Source organism: Cupressus sempervirens, chromosome 6 (genome assembly GCF_028749045.1).
Source record: "Cupressus sempervirens isolate cs-2001-9-10 chromosome 6, ASM2874904v1, whole genome shotgun sequence".
Lineage (NCBI taxonomy): Eukaryota > Viridiplantae > Streptophyta > Pinopsida > Cupressales > Cupressaceae > Cupressus > Cupressus sempervirens.
Window position 1 is genome coordinate 548,414,012 of NC_143123.1, and position 22,856 is coordinate 548,436,867.

Genomic DNA, 22,856 nt, shown 5'->3' on the forward strand with positions numbered 1-22,856 from the left:
GTTTTGAGAACTAACATGTTCTAATTAATATTTAAATTTTATTTATTTTCACCTTTTTATGGAGGTCTTCCATAAAATCTCTTTAACTTTTTATATTTTTAAATATCTTTCATTTATTAGTTTATTGCATAAATTAAATTATCATTTATTTTGTTTTGATAGGTAATCGGTCAACACCTAGATTATTTATTACTCATTTATTATTATTGTAAAGATTAATTATTATTATTATGTGTTAATCTTGATTAGATTCAAACCCAAGACCTCCCCAATGAGAGTCTTGCAATTTACCAATGTGTTGTAGGCTCTTGCCTATAAATTAAATTATTATTGCTTTTACTTACATTTTAATTAACTAATAGAGAACATGTTGTATTGTCGACTTTATGTTTTTATTTGTCAAACATTTTCTGAGTATCTAGAGTTCAAGGGCTAAAGCATCCTTATCCAACACAAAGAATCAGCATAGCATAGCAATGAATTTAGAAAGCATGTGCTTTTGATAATCTAATTATAATAGTAACATGCTAGTATTTGGTTTATTAAATAATACATGTGATCATAGAATATAAATACATTCATATAGCACCCTTGATATAGAAAAGTCACTTAATGGGGATTTGAGATGTTTTGCTTCTTTTTTTAATGGTTTTACTTCATTTTTTGTCATAGTAACATTTGGTTTGTGGAGAACTCGTCACAAATAAAAAAGTGACACATTTTCCCATAGTTTACACATTTAGTTTTTATCCAAGAATAAGATGCTTTACAAACATGGATGACAAAAATCCTAAGAGGATCCCTAATTGGCATTACAAGGGCAAGTGTAATCCATCTATTTGATTTTTAAAGAAGATGCTTATAAAACTTGAGCTTCGTCTTTAATTTGAATGGTGAGTATTATTATTGGAAAATTCTAAATAATTGATAGTCAATTTCTTCAAATTAGATGATAATATATTGCTTATTGTTAGGGATTGTAAACCACCATGGAGCTACAAAGCAAATATGATCAAACATTCTATCATCTTGTGTATTGCAAGGGAGCTTATTCAAGCAATTCTTGAAACATCGTTGAAATATGAAAAGATCTATTAAAATGTATACTCTAAAGGTTGAACACATCTACATATTATAGCAATATGCACGCCCTCTCCATCAACCTATAACTCATGCCACCACTCGTAGTCTTAGCAAACCATAAATAATTACTACTAAATATGATTAAGAGTAATAAAGAATACATAAAGTCTTTGTTAAAAAGATGGGTTGATTAATTGGATAGGAGAGTTGATCATATGAAAAAGAAGAGGATAGATTATATGAAAAACAATAAAAGAAGTTCAAGTTTTTTAGCTTATACAATAAGATGGATTTTGCATTTAAACCCCAAATTAAACTCAAATATTGAGAGTTATATAAAGAAACAAAATAAGAACATTGGTTACTTGATACCTTGAATTTTGTACCACATTCTTGGGATGGTCATAGATTCTTAGGCCTTTAGAACTTGGTACTTTTAATTCAAAATTTTGCAGCGGTAAACTATTTTGATTGAGAATCTATTGAGAACAATGCCAAATTTGGTAAGCATATTCGTCTAAGTGTCTCATAAATGTCAATAATTATATCATAGTGTAAAAGATTATTGGCATTGATTAAGCAACAATACAACAAAAATGAAGCATAAGAGGAAATAATTGGAAGTAATAACAAAGGTATAGTTGAGTATCAAGAATTTATATTCTTGTGCAGAGTAATAAAAAAATGTTGAATACATAATATTAAACAAGTTGAGTGTGGATACTCGAAGAAAACAAATGAAGCCCTTGCCTAAAATAGCAACCATCAAGAAATGTAATGTAAAAATATAAAATAATTGCAAAATGTATTGGAATATGTATATAATATCGAAGTAAAAAGTATTAGTTGAACTCTTCATTGAGGAATTGTGATCCATATTTCATCATCTTAGTTTATATTATGGATGTTAAAGGCCTTGCCAACCATTTATTGTTTCCCTAATAAAGAATGTAGTTGAGATCAAGTAGTTCAAATTAATTACATGTTGTTTATAATTATAAAGTCAACAAGATGATTGAGTTTTGAACTGGGAAATAGTAAAAAGAACTTGAACAATATGTTTAAAAAAAAATTGTTTTTATCTTTTTTTATTCAACCCTAAGTTGAAAAATTTGACATTGTTCTAATTCTAATAACCTAGAAGTTTTACAAATTTGAAACAAGTTAGAACTATAGATTACATTTTGTAAACAATAATAATGTTTAGATAACCATATAAGAATGCATTCGTTATACAAAGATAAATGGCTATATATGGTACACAAAATCTATGGTGATAAAATAGTCCCTCTATTAAAGTTAAGCATCAAATTGAGTTTAAAATTGTATAACAATGGAAAAAATATATACATTTATGTGCAGTTGGATTTAGATTGCATTTGTTTGGGAAGTTTGTGTTTGTTTTGATAATAAGGTTGCATCCAATGATGTATATTAATAGTGTAAGGGTGTGTATGTGGTGTTACAACTAGGTTGGAAGTATTTAATCAGATTTGAGGGGTCCACATTTTACACCTCAAGTGAATGTGGACATTTTCTTTGTTTGGGTGGATTTATACATAAACAAAGTTGAAGAATGGTGTATTTAGATAAGCAAGCATTTTGATAATAAGTAAATAGAATAAAAAGAAAAAAATATAATACATAATAATAATGTTATGAACTAAAAAAAATTAGTAAGGCACAATTATACTAAAAAGAGTAAGAAGAATTGCTTAATTTAGTTAAGTGTTAGCATTAAACTAAATATGCATAACATGAAAGCATGAAATTGTGTGTTAGAAAAAATAAATCAAACTTTAAAATAAAAAATAATTCTTGCTCAATCATGCATAGCTCCATTTCAAATAATAATATTTTAGAATATGTTCCTCTTTCAAACTGACTTTTATTTAAAGTATATTTCTTAGCGAATGGGCTTGAGTGATTGTAATAAAGATTTTCTCCTTGTCATTAATGAAAAAATTATAAAGCTACTTTGAAACACTTAGGCAAGATCTTATTCCAAAAATTAAATTTTAAGATTACACATCCAATCCAATGACATTGGGACTGCCCTTGTGATTGGAATGCACAAAAGACAACATACAAATTTACCTTAAGGTTAGGATGAAATATGTGGCATTATTTTTATTGTGAATAACAAAATATGAGAAACATTCCTCTTATCACATGACTTCATGCTTTCATGTGTTGAATTGTATGTGGCATCTAAGGAAATTGTAAGTATAAGATCAAAAAACAAAAGAAAGAGATTGTGCAATTTCAGACATATTGCGATATATAGAAAGTAATAAATACATATTTAAGCTATTGATTGGTAATCATAATGTTCTTAATGTAGTTGGTATGACAGAGAAATTAAATCTAGGGAAAAGACAAAGCATGGAGAGGTTTGCAAAGCTTTAGCCAGAGTGTGAAAAGGATGTGTTTGCCTTGTAAATAAAACAATATATAAATTTTAAAATAAAATTAATCCACACACACACACACACACACACACATATATATATCGTAATATTTTACAAGATAAATTTAGAACAAATGAAAAAGAATTTTTAAGTTGGCATGAAAAGAAATTGCTAAGAGAGTACTTTTCCAAGGATTTGATGTTGATTTAAAGAAACTATAAGATGCTCATTTTTATTTGGGTCCCAAGGTATTAACTGTAGTGCCTATTGCCCTAGATTTTTTGTGTACTTCGAATCTAAACCGCTGCCTATGTTAAGCCACATTCTTCATTAATACGCTAGCAAATTGTATATCTATAGGGTGAAAGCATGATGCTAAAGAAATTACTTTTCTCACAAAGGGTTCTCAAAGTTTTTAATATATGCAATGGAATGAAAGGCACATGAATTACAACAAAACATTGAGTTTGAATTTTATTACTACTTAATGCATTTCATTTATTATAATATGCTATATTTTCATTGCCCAAAGTTTTATAATTTATTGCTTTATTTTAATTATACTACATCAATTCTTGCTAATGGAATAAAATAGTCCAACTCTAGTTTATACTAGTTTCCCTATTGAGTGTAGAGTTATTGTTGAAGAAGTGGTCTTTTTTTAGCATTCAAAAAGATTTTTAAAATATTGGTAAATTAATAGTTTAGGTTTTTGCTTTGGTTGTATTGATTTTTATGATATGATGTGTTGGAAGTCTTATTGCGAAACAAGATACTGAGAGGGGGGGAGGGGGGTCAATCAACACCTATAAATTTTTTACTACTTGAACAAAATAACTAATTAGCTAGATTCACTCCTAATCCATCTCATATCCTGTACCATGTAACCATGCATTATAAGACTAAAATAAATATATGCATGACATCCATCAACAAAGTTTTTTTTTTTTTTTTTTTTTACCCAGATACCCTCCAAGGTGAAGGTAAAATAGGGGTGGGGATGACACCCACAAATATCCACTATTGCAGTAATATCTCACCTGTTAGGGCTATAATGTTGACCACTTTTGATATCTACCCTATGAAGGGTTTGCTTAGTTAGAAGCATTACAAGACTATTAAGTCTACCTTGATTAAAGGATTTCAACTTACAATGAAGTAAGCAATCTATTAGGAAATTTGACTAGGTCTATTAAAACCACTCTATGAAAAGATTTGCCTAATACATTGGTTAAAATGTCTCAGTATCCTCTAGTTTGCTCTTATAGATAATTATATATCTTCTCTCTTCAATATGTAAATCTGATCTCCTTATTTGGTTTGCTCTATTTTTTCCTTCACTGCTAGGTTGTGTTGTTTGATCTATATATCAAACTTAGTCTTCCTTGCTCTGTCCTTAGCCTTTTTGTGCATATCACGATCTTCCTTCACACAGTTCTCGATTTAGGGTTTGATCCCTCCTTAAATAGACAATAGTGGAAGGTTCTAGATCATAATCAACGATCCAAAATCCATTCTTTTGCCGCTTAGTCCTTCTATTTTTTGATTGGTCACTTTGCCTTCCTAGGGATTGATGTCCTCTGTCAAAATGTGTAATTTTCTCCTTAGTTGTCCCTACAATCTGTAAATCTCATATAGAAGTTGGCCAAAATTATTTACATAGGTGTTTGTGCCATTACAAACAAGGATTTCCAAGATGTGGAGTGAGGGTTCATGTAACGCCCCGCCAAGGGATCCAAAAGAATTAACCTAACGTTTTACTAAGTTTTCCAAACATTTTTTTTTAAAGAAAGAATAACATACACATCAAACATAAAGTAGCAAAATCAATAATATACAAGCATAATTAAGCAAACATCACAAATTACATTCCTTAGGGATCCCAAGACGTTTAATCACATTTAAATTTAAATAATACTAAGTCTAATAAATACCACATCCACATGAAAGAAGAATTATAAGTCCAAGTCCATTTAAATAATATACATTTGTTTCAAATGCCACTTGGCAATAAAATTCAGAATGCTCAATCATCCACTGTACATGTCATAGGGTATGAAAGGCTAAAAGAATATACATTTATAAAAATAGATTCCATCATCCTTTTCAAATCCATGAAACAAAGTACAATACAATAAGTGAAATCAACCATCACAAAGATATAACCATCCATCATAATATGCAAGAATAGAATGAAAGGAAATGTAGACAAGGAAACTCCAGCCACGACAACAACGGATAGATCTTAATGGTAAGAGTAAAAAGCATTACCACCCAATCATGTGGTAACCCAAAAAAGCCCACTCCCATTGCGTTAAGGAGATAGTCTCAAGTCCCAAATAGGATATCAATCCAAATATCAAAAGTAATCTCTAAGTCCAGGAAATCCTAAAAGTAATCTAACTCAAAGGTCCAAGATAAATTGGCATCTAGACCCAAAGGCACATAAGACATGTAGGAAACCTACTATGTAAGCGGACAAGTGTCATCGCACGAATCAATGCAAGAGTTACCCTAGAAGTCTCTCAAGACCTCGACCCCCTAGTGACCCTATGCGGCACTAGTATCCTCTCATACTGACAAGGCATACTAACGATGCATGGTCACAACCAAGCATTCTCTCTACTCCCATCCTAGTCCGTACTAGCACTCGAGGCATAGGAAAGAACATACAAAGACTCTTATTAGGTTTATGTTACTCTCATTTAGTGTAGCATTTTCACTTATTAAACAACTTACAATGGGTTACCCTAACAGCCACTTAGGGACTCGACCTCCATTGCGAGCCACTTCCTAACATTACATATAGATAACCTACCCTAAGCTCATGAAATCACAAATCAAAGAATCATATAATATCACCTCAGTCCTATACAAGTGACTGAAAAGCATCAAAAGATAAATCACAATAATCCATCAGTTCTCTACAAGAAACTGGAAAGTATCCCAAAATATTGATTGAAGACTGAAAATGGTTAAGTCAAGTAGGTCATAACTTTCATCCTGTTATCCCATAATAACACTGAAAACAATAACCAACAATATAAACAAACTCATCAAAGAGCATACCAACACATTACCATGGTTGAGTTTAAAAGATCAAGATCAATTCAGTATAATACCGCAATCACAAAACTCTTAAGCCTCTGGTAGACGTCCTAATAATGGTCAATACTCTAGTCAACCCAAACCCAAAACATAGACAACATACAAATAACATAGTGTAGGTTTCATAGTTTGGTTTGATTTTGAAGACACATGGTTGAGTTTAAAAGTAAGCTTTCAATTTCTAGTTTAATGTTTGTTTCTAGCTGAAAAAATTGGTAGTTCACCCTTACAATTAACCCATTCTTATATTTAAATAATTGCACAATTACCCTATTTCGGTTTTAAATCCATTATTCCAAATGACTCAAGGGTAATTATTTATTTAGAATATTAAATATAAAACTTATTGATTTAAATTAAATAATTTACAATTTCATTAAAATTAGAATTATTAATAATAATTAAACAAATTTTAAAACTTTATCGAACAATTTCCATTATTAATTAAACTTAATTAAATTATATTTAGTTAAATTAATTAATAATTATATACAATAATCATCTTAATCCTTCATTAACTATTTACTAAAATATTAAATATTAATAAATTTATTAATAATAATTTGTTAAATAAATAATGATTTAAAATTAATTATTATTATTTTTTAATAAACAAATTTTAAAAATTAAATTATAAAATTTACATATTAAAAAATAATAATATAAAAAAGGAGGCGTGTTTTATAAAGGCTCATTAGCCTTAAATGGCTTGCGGCCACTACAGTTGCCACAGGGACCTACGGCCATGGCAGTACTATGTACTGTCGCTATCGCAGTAGCCTGCGTCAGTGGCAGTCAAGCCACTTTAATAAAGGAAAGGGGGAGGTGGGGTAAAACCCCCTCCCTCATATTTTATATATTATTTTTAAATTATTTTTATAGTTTTACTTTATTAAAAAAATTATATATATAAAATAAAAAACAGAACCCTCCCTTATAGAGATATGTTTATATATATTTTAAAATAATAGTTCTAACAATTCAGTGATAGGGAAAATACGGCCAATCAATCGAATTTTCCATTTAAAAATATCCTTTTTCAATTCTAAACCCTTCCTGGTTTAAATCCTAATTTGTAAAATTACTGAACGAGGATTCTAAGATATTTCAGTCTCTACATATATAGAAGAATCAACATGCATACCAGAAATTCACAATATTGAAATGCTCATCACAAGGAATTTCAGATAAACATTTCACAATCATGAAGAAGATAAGAAAAAAAAGAAATTATGTAATTAACTGTGCGAATCAAAACACAAGAATCTACCTAGATTCCGATGCTAAAATCGCACACCCCAAAAAGATTTGTGAGAGAAATTTCTTCTCTCAAAACCTTCTCTCTTCAAAATTTCCTTCTCCAAAAATTTGTGGTCCCTCGAAAATGAACCCTCAATTGTTGATAAGGAGTTCTCTCCTAAGTTCAGGGCACTAATTGTGCGATCACCCAAGAGGACTCCTTGCTTACCAGTCTTTAACTCTTTATTATCTTTCTTTTAATGTTTTCATGCACCTTTATTGCAATATAAAATATCTTAATTAAATTCACTTGACTTCTCTTTTTAGTTAATTTATTAAATTTTATTCTCATGTATACTTTATGCAACTTTAAAATTCAACTGGGAAAGAACTAGAAAAGAAAACCCAACATCATCGCAGTATGTACAAATTACAAGCATCGATATTGATAATCATAGTTTATTGATGGAAAAAACATAATTTTGCCAAAATTCAAACTTTATCAAATTTTACATTTTTGAATGTATCAAAACAGCAGGCATAAGGGACTCAATACAACCAAAATTTTAGAAGAATGCTAATAAACTATTTTTCTTCCATGTCCTCGACACCCTCTATAGAAGTGGATGTCAAACCAAGTATTATCGAGTGACCCCAACCAAAATCTGAGCATGGTAGTGGAGCCACCTCCCATCCAAAGCTTGAGCCTTCAATGATAACATTCGAAATACCACCCCAGACTGTTGGTTTGGGATGAACCAAGTGGGGTTTTGGGACAAGGTGTCTTGAGTTAAGAGCACTTAGAGTAGGAACCAACCAGTCACTAGGTTCACGAACCAACTAAATTGAGGGAGCCAAAGGCGTCTTCTTATGAGCAGATACTGCATGTGCATCAAAAATTAGAATACCCAAGATGTCAAGCAATGCAAATCCAATTTTCTTCACACCCTTAGTCATCTAAAAACCCATAGCTTTTGCTGTGACATGCAAGGTCTTGGTCAAGAGCCACGAGTTGTTCTTTTCACATGACTTCTATAATGCCTCGAAAGTCACCAAAACCTCATGATTTTGCATGAGCATGGTCTTTGAAAATAGTCCTCCCACCAAGGCATTACCAGACCATAAATCATAGCTCTACATAGCCTGCTTTAGTTTATTTTGAGCCCAAAACTCTGGTCTGACCACCTTGTAAGCAATGATTTCCAATCTCGACATTGACTAAAGAAGATCCATAGCATTAGATAGAAATATGGAGACCAAATTTGAAGGGTATAGCACATGTCTAGAAGTTGCAGAGAAGAAGTCCTCCCCAATGACATTATGAATCGCACGACAAGTGGAGGAAGAAGATAGAATGAACATAATATCCAACACCTTGTCATCCAAGGGATGAGAGAGTGCATCTTCGTCTATTGCCAATTGAAGCAAAAATCTATAATTTTTGGGTAGGATGCTACTATGATACTAATGACAAGACTCACATTTCACACAAGCATCCAATGAGAACGACATCCTGGAAATTGAGAAGGTAGGCAAACAGAGCAAGGGAAAGAAGGAGTCATAAAAAGAAATCCATTGAGCGCCTATAAAAATTCCCCACCAAATGCTCAAAAGGTATGACACACCTGCTCCCATGTGAGAAATAAATAAGGTGCCATTACATCAAAACCCAATTACAACTGTATAGAGCGAAGGAATGAATATTCTACATCTGTATGTACTGGAATGATAAAAAACCTTATTACCATCAATTAATGTCATCCTTGATCAACTTGAGACACACTTTTGACATAAATGTAGATTTGATCTTTCCAAATATAAAACCACACAATTTACTCAAGCGATAGTAGCAACAAATGGTACTGAGCAGTGCGAAAAGATTTAGTATGACTTCACCATAAACTTGCACATGAAAACCTCCTCAATCATCATTGTAGCTCCATGCCACTACAATTCCTCATTAAGACCTTCACAAACTTGGACACCATACCACCACATGGACCCAACTCACTTAGCAAGATCATATAGCTTGGTCGGTATACCCATGAGCACTTGGTAAGAACTATGGTCAAGTAGCTCGGCATGAGTCTCTTCCTTGTTAACTCAACAAACACTTGGCTAGAAGTTGGTCAACACCTCGCCAGGGGAACTCGGTAATTAGTAAACTGAATAACTTAGTATGCCTACCCGAGCTTTCTCAGTAAGCATTAAGCCAAGGGTGACTAATGAACCTAAACTTAATGAACTCGATCAATACTGAACTCGATAAACACTAGGCCAAAAGTAACTCAATCAATACTAAACTCAGTAAACATCAAGCCAAGAGTAACTTGGTCAATACTGAACCCAAACTTATTCCTTTTGTGCAACCATCATAAAATGATTTGCTCTTGCTGAATTAAGGTAAATAAAGTGGGAAAGTTGGCAGGTATAAACTCTGTAATACTTGTCTCATTAGTCTTCAAGTCGCAACCAATATTGGATAAATTATCTACAACCTGGTTTCCCTCCCTAAGGGTATGAGAGAAGGACACCACTTTAAATTTATCAATCATTGCCGAAGCTTTTTCCAAAATATAACCAAACTTCGAGTTCTCTGATTTTTTCTTAACACATGAATTGATAACCACTGAAGAATCCCCCTCAATGAGAATATTGACTATGTTTAGTTGAAGTGCCAATTCTAAACCAAGTAGGAGTGCCATGGCTTTAGCTCTTTTTTTTTGTACGAACCAGCAATTTTTGAGTCAACATACCTAACACCCACCCATTATGATCTCTTATACACACTCCAGCTCCCAATTCACCAGGATTGCCTCTCGAGCAGCCATCAAAATATAACTTGCAATCTCCCCTAGCAGGGGTAATCCATTTCACAATCTTTCTATTAACTTTCTCATGAGGACCACCAGATGTAATGAATTGATAAGATGGAGAGGGTAAAGAAGTCCATCTATTAGCCAAAGCAATATCTCAACCTGTGACAATAAGATGTTCATAAGTTCTTTTGATAAAGGCTACCACAACTTCCCCCATTGCAACTTCTAATGTTGATAATACAATTTCTAATGTCGAAGGTTGATTTCAAAAAATCCTTTTATTCCTCTCCCACCAAATTGCCCATATAACAATTGCTGGGATACACTTCCAAATACACAAATAGTAAGAGTGGTTAATCAGACTTGGCCAATCTTGGAATATATCCCATAAGGTGTTTGGAAGGGGCATATTGAAATTTAATTTTTGAAGGATGAAGATCCAACATTGATATGCCAATTTACATTGAACAAAGAGATGATCAACATTCTCCTCTACCTTCATGCATAATACACATTTCATATTATGAACAATATTCAATTTTGATAACTTTTCTCCTATCAAAATTCTCTTTTTTAAAGCTAACCAAGCAAAATTTCTTGCCTTTGGTAAGACTACCGGGTTCCAACAAAATTTGAATGCCCGAAATGACTTGTAACCAATTTCTAGGTTCTTGGCAACTAAGTAACCCAATTTTACTGAGTATCTACCCTCTTGGTGTGGGGCCTAGATCAGTGTATTTGGGAGATTAGACACTAAAATAGTCCTTGTATTATATATACTAACAAATTCTTTTTTGATCTGATGAGGAATTGGTAACTTGTCTAGGTTTTTCCAAGTAACTCTACCTGAAATTGGATCAACGAACTGAAAATAATTAGCTGCATAGGGACCCCATTCAACACAAAAAATTGTAATCCAATTGTCAAATGATTGATAATTACAAAGAAAAGGAAGGCCATTCCATGAATCCTGCCAAAAGAGAGCCTTAAAACCATTATTAATTTTCCAAGTCAAATATCTAGCAACTAAATCACGAGATTCCACCAAGAAGTTCCAAACAGCTAACCCTTTAGGCAAGTGGTCCTTAGTGAAAATTTTGGAGGGGTTAGAAGAATCTAAATATTTTCTTTGTAAGAGCCTACACCATTTAGCCTTAGCTTTCTCATACAAAGACCAAACTAATTTTCCTCCGAAAGCAATATTCCTTAAAGCCAGATTAGGAAGATTAATCCCACCTTGATGCTTCTCTAAAGACATTTCCTTTAACGAGATGAGAGGGATTTTGCTATTGCCTGACATATTTTCCGTCCATAAAAAAACTTGAATAATGCCTTCAATCTGCTTAATAATAAACCTAGGTGTTGATAATATAGAGAAGTAATAATTTGGGATAGCTGATAAGACAGAGTTAACTAAAAGAATTTTGCCAGATAGAGAGATCCATCTTACATTCCAAGCCATTGTTCTAGCTTTAATTCTATCTACTATATTTTTCCATTAAGAAGCTTTATTACTGCCCATGAAAAAGGGAACCCCAAAATATGTAGATGGTAATTTTTCCTCATCAAAATCAAGAGTCTTTTTAATCCTTTGTGCAATAGGTGGAGCTGTGTTGAAGAAGAAGATTTTAGATTTAACCATGTTGATCTTCTGACCTGAGAACAGTGGATATTGGTCCAATAAATACTTAATATGCTTGGCTTCATTAATGTTTGCAGATCCAAACAAAAAAGTGTCATCTGCAAAGAGAGAGTGATTGACTACTAGATCATTTCCTCCAAACTGAATGCATTTCCAAAGCTCCAACTGTTGAGATTGAATTATGGCCCTGCTAAAAGCTTATGCCATCAGAATAAATAAGGCAGGTGAAAGGGGATCACCTTGTCTGATTCCTTGAGAAGATTTGAAGTACCCCTCCAAAGACCCATTAATAAGAACCGAAAATGTAGCCCCCAAAATACAAGCTTTGATCCATTTGCACCAAGCTTTACTAAAACCAAATTTCTCCAATACTTTGATAAGAAAGGACCAATTAACTCTATCATACGCCTTCATCATATCAAGTTTAATAACAAAGGAGGGAATTCAATTTTCTTTGATATGATGAAGAGTTTCATGAGCCACAATTGACCCATCTGACGTCTCTTTACCTGGCACAAAACCACCCTGTTTTGGAGAGATGATATTAGGCAACAAAACTTCAAGTCTAGAATAAATAGCCTTTGTGAAGATTTTATATATAGTGTTGCACAATGAAATTGGTCTGAAATCAACAAAAGTTTGGGGATCACCAGACTTAGGAATTATGGCAATATTTGTTGGAAATGATTGAAAAGCTCATGAATGAAGAGTAATGGAACTAGTAAAGAATGTTTTCAATCATTTTTTTATCATTGATGTCAAACTTGCTACTTGTAGGAATGACAATTGCTTTAGTGATCCAAATACTATAAGTTGGTTGATTGACAAGGAGGTGGCAATCAATAAGATGTAACTAGAGTACCTAGAGAAAGGTTGAAGTTATGATGTTGTAATGAAGTATAGGGATCAACTAAGCCATTGATGAAATAGTGTATTGATGACATACTCTAAGACATAGAGGACGGACACACCAAGACATATCAAAGATGCAAGGATTAACTAAATCCTAGTTAGTGTCAAGTAGTCTTCAAGTGCTGAGTGAAGATCAAGTGCCAAGTGATCTTCAAGTGTCGAGTAGTCTTCATGTGTCGAGTGAAGATCAAGTGCCGAGTGATCTTCAAGTGCTGAGTAGTCTTTAGGTGCCGAGTGAAGATCAAGTGCCAAGTGATCTTCAGGTGCCGAGTAGTCTTCAGGTGCCGAGCAAGAAATAGGTGCCGAGTAAAGATACAAGTGCCAAAGTAACACAGAAGAAGCCAAGCATCAGTAAATCAATAATGTTGAGTTGCTGCATTATTTCAAAAATCGAAGATTCACAAGATTTGAGCCAACATGGTAGTTATCTAGAATTCTGTGAATCAGATAGAAGATAAGAATGATGCGCTGGTGACATAAAAACACTATGTAAAACATTTTTGACGAATATAATTGGATTCTAGACGAAGTTTCTAGATAAGAGCAAGATATGGGATAGATACATTATATCCTACCTAATCTATTGAAATCCTAAAGTTGGAGAGAGAGAATCGAGCAGGAAAGGTATTCCAAATTTCTATTTAAGGAGTCATAAGGTCACGAAGCAAAGAGGTGGTTGAGCATGAAAGCATGAAGTGTTGAAGAAGGTGCTAAGGTGGAAGAGAGCACATATACTCTACTTCGATAGGTGACCATAGATATGATTGCATTGGTATGATGAGTAAGAAGACTCAAGGTGATGAAGCTTGAGATGACAAGCTTACAGAGCTACAGTGATTAAAGCCAAGCAAAGGATTGAACTAAAGTGTGATATGTAATCTGCAAGATATGTTGTAAGTTGTATCAGATCAAAAGCCATTATTGTTACTCTCTAGCAATTGTAACAGTTAAAATAAATCCTATGGATTTAGGTTGGTTTAATAGCCATGTGGTAAATCCTTTAACAGGGTGACATTCCAAGTGAATGTTCCAAAGTCCTTTAACCAGGCCCATTCCTAACAGTATGGTGAGATCCTCTAACAAGGTCACATTTAACAATGTGTTGTAGCCTTTAACAAGGCAGGCCTTTAACAGGGCAGACCATCAAAAGTGGTTGAAATCAATTGCACAATTATTTTGTGGATATCATCCCCACTCCAGTTTTACCTTCTTATTCCTGGATGGTTTATGGGTTATCAAATTCTTAGTGTTATGGTGTGATGCATGTTTACTTTTCATGTTTTTTTAATTGCATGCATGATAATTTTAGTTATGCGCCATTAAGGATTTGTAGAAAAAGTTGCATTGGACCTTGAATAATTGATCCACCCCACCCCCCCCTCAGTTATTCTAAAGAATTATAATAAATGGTATCAGAGCTTTGCTGTTGACTTAGTTTAAAGGGACTAGAAGTAGAAAAGATCAAAATGCCTAAAAAAGAAGTTCCCAAGCTCAACAAAGACAACTTTGTTGCATGGCAAAGCTTGATGAAGCTACATCTTGGATCCATAGGAGATTATGCCCAAAATTCAATTGTTACTAAACATGTTGATCCAACTAGTACTCTTACTATAGAAGATTTGAAAAACAAATAGGAACACAATCAGATAATGCTGGAAATTGCTTTTGCACTCAACTACGCTAAATTCGATGATATCAAAGGATGTGACACTGCAATCACGATGTGGAAAGCCCTATCAGACATTTATGGAGGAGATCAGAATGTCCAAAGAGCAAAAAGAGAGAGCCTTAAAGGAAATTTCGATGATATGAAAATGGAAGAAAGTGAGAATGCTACTTAGTATGCCTCTAGAATAAAGGAAGTGGTAAATGCAATAAGATGTTTGAGTGGTCAATTAGATGATGATACTATTAATAGTAAGTTTTTAAGAACCTTACTCCCTATCTATGCTATTAGAGTATCAACAATACAAGAGTTAAGATGTGTGCCAGGAAACAATCTAAGTTTTGAAGGTATAGTGGGTAGACTCACTGCATTTGAGTTATCTAACTTTGACAACTATAGACTTGAGAATGTTGAATCTGCTTTCAAGGCCAAGCTATCACTAAAAGATGCTGAATAGGTGAAATCAAAGAAGGGAAGAAAGATGAAATATGTATCCAGTGACAGTAGCACTGATGAGGAAGACGTGGAACAATTAGAAGCATTACTAGCTAGAAGATTTCACAGAGGCAAAGGAAAATTCAAAGGTAAGCTGCCTATCATTTGTTTCAATTGTAATGAATTAGGACATATTGCTGCAAGGTGTACACAGAAAAAGGAATACAAGGAAAGCAACAAGTACAAACATAGGAGATAAGATGATAAGAGAGATTACAAAGACAAAGGAAAGAAGTGCTATATTGTTGAAGAAGATTCTGATGATAATGATGATGAAGTTGTTTACATGGCCATGAAGGACCAATCTGATGAAGAAGAGCCTACAACACTGGTAACATGTATGAACAAGAATGACAGATGGATCATAAACAGCGAATGCTCACATCACATGACAGGAGACAAAAGTAAGTTTGTTAACTTTACTCAGTATGATGGAAATAGTGTTAGATTTGGTAATGATGCTCCATGTCAAATCAAAGGAAAAGGTTCCATTAAGCTTACAGAGTAAATTTCATGTGATAATGCATACTATGTTGAAGGACTAAACTACAATTTTCTAAGTGTCTCACAGTTAGGCAATGTAGGGTATAAAGTAGAATTTGGAAATAAAACTGCAAAAATCTATGATACTGATGGTAAATTGATAGGAAAAGGAGATCAAACAAGAAGTAATCTATTTTATCTTGATATGGAAAATACTTCTTGTCTTGTTGCAAAATTTGATGACGTATGGTTATGGAATAGAAGGCTATGTCATATCAACTTTGATAATCTGGTCAATATCAGTAAAATGAAGAAAGTCAGAGGTTTACCCAAACTGAAGAAGCCTGACAATATCATGTGCAAACAATGTCAGCAAGGAAAGATGACCAAGTAAAGTTTCAAGAGTAAAAACTATACATCTAAAGAAGTACTTAAGTCAGTCCATACTAACTTATGTGGTCCAATAGAAGTACAGAGTTACAAAGGAGATAAATATATAATGTTGTTTGTTGATGACTATTCCAGGATGATGACTGTTATGTTTTTAAAGCAAAAATCTGATGTTTTTCAAATTTTTAAATGGTATGTGGCTAGAGTTGAAAAAGAAACAGGAAAGAGTTTGAAATGCCTGAGATCAAACAGAGGTGGTGAATTCACATCAAATGAATTTGAGATATTTTGCAATGACAAAGGAATCAAGAGACAAAGATCAGCTCCTAGAACTCTCCCACAAAATGGAATTGCTGAGAGAAGAAATAGATCTGTGATTGACTGTGCCAAAATATTAATGATGGAAAAGACTGTTGCTCTAAAATATTGGAGAGAAGCTATAAGTGTGGTTGTTCATACACTGAACCGAGTACAAGTCAAGAAAGGTACTAATGCAACACCTTTTGAATTATGGTATGGTCACTCACCCAATGTAAAGCATTTCAAAGTATTTGGTTGCAAATGCTTTATCATTAAAGATGCTAGAAATGGAAAATTTGATGCAAAAAGTGATGAAGGCATATTCCTTGATTACTCCACTAGAAGTAAAGTGTATAAGTGTTTAAATACTAATACTGACAAAATTGTGGAAAGTGCAAATGTAAACTTTGATGAGCATGTAGATGTCCAAGTTGAAAAACCAAAGAGAATGAATGATTACAAAACCTTTGTGTATTCTTATGAAGGAATGCCTATTGACGAGGATATTATCAATCAAATTGGGATTCAACAGCAAGTTTCAGTCTTAGCCGAGTCACAACCAGTGAATGACAAGCTGCATTCAGAAGTCGAGTTGCAGAATGAAGGAAATGCTCATTCTGACTCTGAAGTCAGTACACATGACAAAGATGTAGAACTACCTCACAACGAAGTGCATAGTGATCCTGAATCTGAAAGATCAAACATGGAAACAAGAACAGAACCAAGATTGTCCAAATACGTGAAGAGGCATCACCCTACTGAATAGATAATTGGTGACAAAGATGCAAGACCAATGACAAGGAATAGACTAAGAAATGAATCATGTCTATTAAAAAAATTTGAACTTAAGACAATATATGATGCATTACAAGATGGTGACTAGTATAAAGCTATGGAAGAAGAGATTGATCAAATAAAGAAGAACAAAACCTGGAGTTTGGTTCCCAGACTAGTTGACAAGAATGTGATTGACACAAAATGGGTATTCAGAAACAAGCTAGATGAGAATGGTGAGATTACTAGAAATAAAGACAGACTAGTATGTAAGGGTTATGCTCAAGAAGAAGGATTAGACTATGGGGAAACATTTGCCCCTGTTGTGAGAATGGAAAGAGTAAGAACTTTACTTGCATATGCTGCATATAAAGGTTTTAAAGTCTATCAGATGGATGTAAAGTCTTCTTTTCTGAATGGTATATTGGAAGAGGAAGTCTATATTGAACAACCAGAGGGATTTGTTGATGAGAACAATAGGGATATGGTTTGTAAACTACATAAAGCACTCTATGGTCTAAAACAAGCACCTAGGGCATGGTATGAGAGACTTCACAAGTATCTAGTGCAAATAGGATTTGAAAGAACTGATGATAATAGCAACATGTACATCAAATCAGAAGAAGGTAAGGATATTATTGTATCTGAAATCTTTGTGGATGACATAGTGTTTGGAGGAAAGGAAGTGCTTTGCAAAAGTTTTGTTGACAAAATGAAACATGAGTTTGAGATGTCTATGTTTGGAGAGATCAAATTTTTTGTTGGATTGCAAGTACATCAACTAAAACATGGTATATTTATGACACAATCAAAGTATGTCAAAGAGATAATTAAAACGTTTGGATTGGAAGACTCCAAACCAGTCAGCACACCAATGGCAATAGGACATAAACTATCCAAAAATGATGTATCAATTGAAGTTAATCAAAAAATGTATAGATCCATGATTGGAAAATTGCAATATGTTGTACATAGCAGACCAGACATAGCAATAACAGTTGGAATAGTGGCTAGATTCTCTGCTAATCATAAAGAAAATCATCTCATAGCAGTAAAAATAATATTGAGGTATCTCAAAGGAACTGATGATTTTGGCCTATATTATAAAAATAATGAAAAGTTTGAGCTCAATGCATATACAGATGCAGATTGGAGAGGCAATATTGATGACAAAAAAAGCACAAGTGGAGGAGCATTATTTTTAGGTAAAAGACTAGTTACTTGGACTTGCAAGAAGCAAACATGCACATCTCACTCCACTGCAGAATCAGAATATGTGGCAGCAGCAGTCAATAGCACAAACATTGTGTGGCTCACACATCTATTGAAAGGAATGAAAGAAGAGGTAACCAAACCTATGATATTGTATTGTGATAATACAAGTGCTATAAATATATCCAAGAATCTAGTAGCATGCAAAAACCAAGCATATTGCAATCAAGTATCACCATGTCAGAGAATTGGTAGAAGACAAATAAGTGAAGATGGAGTACATTCACACAAAGGAACAAACTGCAGATATCTTCACCAAACCATTGCCCAAGGATGCTTATGAATATCTAAGAAGCAAGTTGGGGGTAATGCCCCTAACTCAAGCAGTTTAAAGCAAAGAAGCTGCCCTACATCAATAGGAACAAATCATTGAAATATCAGAAGAATGATGTAGAGGATGACAACAGGAGTAGAAATTCCAAATCAGTCACAAGCATGGTGACAGAGGGAGAAAAAATTAGATGCAAATCTTATATTTCACATGTTAAAGATGCTACATCTTTGGCATTTATGTCAAAGAGGGAGATATATGCAGAAAACTAATCAATACAAAGTAAGAGGGAGATATATATGAAAGAGGGAGATTTATGAGAAACTGAAAGGTAAAGATATGAAGATATATGAGATCAGTAGTAAAGGATGCAACAGTCAAGAAGGAAGCAGAATGTAGAAGAAAACAAATATAATTTTAGTGGTAACTAAGTTGATCAAGTGATCAGTTTGGTTTACCATCAATGCCCAAGAGGGAGATTGTTGGAAATGATTAAAAAGCTCATGAATGAAGAGTAATGGAACTGGTAAATAATTTTTTCAATCATTGTTTTGTCATTGATGTCAAACTTGCTACTTGCAAGAATGACAATTGCTTTAGTGATCCAAATACTATAAGTTGGCTGATTGACAAGGAGGTGGCAATCAATAAGATGTAACTAGAGTACCTAGACAAAGGTTGAAGTTATGATGTTGTAATGAAGTATAAGGATTAGCTAAGCCATTGATGAAATAGTGTATTGATGACATACTCTAAGACACAGAGGACAGACACACCAAGACATATCAAAGATGCAAGGATTAACTAAATCCTAATTAGTGCTGAGTAGTCTTTAGGTGCCGAGTGAAGATCAAGTGTCGAGTGATCTTCAAGTGCTGAGTAGTCTTCAGGTGCCGAGTGAAGATCAAGTGCTGAGTGATCTTCAAGTGCCAAGTAGTCTTTAGGTGCTGAGTGAAGATCAAGTGCCAAGTGATCTTCAAGTGCCGAGCAAGAAATAGGTGCCGAGTAAAGATACAAGTGCCAAAGTAACACAGAAGAAGCTGAGCATCAGTTAATCAATAATGCCAAGTTGCTGCATTATTTCAAAAATTGAAGATTCACCAGATTTGAGCCGACATGGTAGTTATCTAGAATTCTGTGAATCAGATAGAAGATAAGAATGATGAGCTGGTGACACAAAACACTATGTAAAACATTTTTGACGAATATAATTGGATTCTAGATGGAAGAGTAAGATATGAGATAGATACATTGTATCCTACCTAATCTATTGAAACCCTAAAGTTGGAGAGGGAGAATCGAGCGGGAAAGATGTTCCAAATTTCTATTTAAGGAGTCATAAGGTCATGAAGCAAAGAGGTGGTCGAGCATGAAAGCATGAAGTGCTGAAGAAGGTGCTAAGGTGGAAGAGAGCACAGATACTCTGCTTTGATAGGTGACCATACATATGATTGCATTGGTATGATGAGTAAGAAGACTCAAGGTGATGAAGCTTGAGATGACAAGCTTACAGAGCTGCAGTGATTAAAGCCAAGCAAAGGATTAAACTGAAGTGTGATCTGTAATCTGCAAGATATGTTGTAAGTTGTATTAGATCAAAAGCCATTATTGTTACTCTCTAGCAATTGTAACAGTTAAAATAAATCCTATGGACTTAGGTTGGTTTAATAGCCATGTGGTAAATCCTTTAACAGGGTGACATTCTAAGTGAATGTTCCAAAGTCCTTTAACTAGGCCCATTCCTAATAGTATGGTGAAATCCTCTAACAAGGTCACATTTAATGTGTTGTAGCCTTTAATAGGGTAGGCCTTTAACAGGGCAGACCATCAAAAGTGGTTGAAATCAATTGCGTAGTTATTTTGTGGGTATCATCCCCACTCCAATTTTACCTTCTTCCTGGATGGTTTCTAGGTTATCAAATTCTTAGTGTTATGGTGTGATGCATATTTACTTTTCATGTTTGTTTAATTGCATGCATGATAATTTTAGCTATGCACCATTAAGGATTTGTAGAAAAAGTTGCATTGGACCTTGAATAACTGATCCAACCCCCCCCCCGTCAGTTATTCTAAAGAATTATAACAATATTAGTAGAATTAAAATTCCCACACATGTAAACCTTGCATTGGGAGGATTCCAGGGCCATAAGTAAATCCCAACCTAGAACATCCCAACATTTCTAAAAAAAGAGAGTTGTAAAGACATCAGGACCAAATGCTTTATTTGGGGGCAGGGATTGAACTATTTTCCAAATTTCCTCCAAAGTGAAGGGTTTCATAAGAGCATCATTATCTTGATCTAAAATAATTCTTGGAAATGCCTCTAAAAATGAGTTCAGTTGATGATTATTTACATCCATTTTCACTGATGGATCAAGGAGTTCTTTAAAGAATATGACCCCTTCCCTTTTGGTAATTGCATCATCTAATAACTTTTTACCCATAAGTTGTTCCGTGATTGAAAAAATGGATTGACTTGCTTTTTTTTGACTTGTTGAAGCATGAAAGAATTTTGTGTTATGGTCACCATCACTTAACCATAATTCTCTAGATATTTGCCGCCAATATTATTTCTCCCTGTGACACAACTCTACCCATTGAAATTGCTTCTCTTTCTGACGAGAATATGAATTTGAACTCAAACCAAAATTGATGATTTCTTCATTGATTTCTTGAAGTTCCTTCTACACCTTGTTTTTCTCCTCAAAAATATTTTTAAGAACCTATTTGTTCTAGATTCTAATTTTTCCTTTAAGATATTGGAGTTTCTTATAGAACATAAACATACTATTACCTTTTTCTTGTGGAGCACTGACCCACCATTGTCTAACTAAAGGAAGAAACATTGGATGTTTGAACCACATTCTTTCAAATTTAAATGAAGATTTATAACATGATGTTGTCTGGTCCACTTTATTATCTAAGGATAATGAAACAAGAAAATGATTTGATCCCGAGAAAGAGAGAATTTATGTCGAGAACAGGATAGACGATATTTTCCATGCTTGTGAAACTAAAAATCTATCAAGTTTCTCAACAATTTGCAGGAAACCATCTCTTCTATTATGCTAAGTGAAGCATCCATTAGATGTTTCAATTTCAAAAAATTCATTGGTAGTGATAAAGTTATCAAATTCCTCCATAATTTTTTAAGATGGAAAAATTCCTCCCTATTTCTCCTTATTATTTTGAATTGCATTGAAGTCACCACCTATGATACAATTTTGTTGTGGTAAAGATTTGATTTTTTTCTGAAATAACATTCCACAATTTAACCTTATCTGAAATACTTGAGGGACCATAACTGTTAAATATAACCATCGAGATTTCAAAATATTGAAACTTAAGACATTGCCAACCCAAATCTTGATCTATTAAGCTTCTAGTAACAACCTTCGGGTTCTACAAAGTGGTTAAACCTCTCGATATCTCAACACTAGGACAATGGACAGATTTCCATTGTTTCCATTTAGCAATTGACTCCTCCCACTTTCATCTAATAACTTTGTCTCTTGAAGTAATATGATGTCTCCTTTCAACTCATCAAACAATTTTGTAATCTTACTTCTTTTGTCAGGGGCATTGATGCCCTTGACATTCCATGTTATGATCTTCATCCTTCCAATAGAGGACACTTAGTCCTTCTGAGTGACTCTTTTTATTGATTAAATTTTTTCTTCCAAAGTGGATTGAATGCCTGTCACAATTTCTTCTTTAGCTTTTGTACTTTTACTCTTTCTGCCACGAGTCTTTGGAGTAGAGGATACCATAATGGGATCTCCAAGTGACTTCATAATTGAAAGGGTTTGTGAGAAATCAAAAGTGGACCCGCAACCAATATTTACATTGATCATTTGTTTAGGTTGGAAATCTCCTAATTGTCATTGAGCTTCCTCAAAATTTTCTACTGACATCTGGGACATATCTTCTTGCATAACTTCTTCTGCAATTAATTGAAATTGTTTTAATACCACGAATGTTGAAATATCAT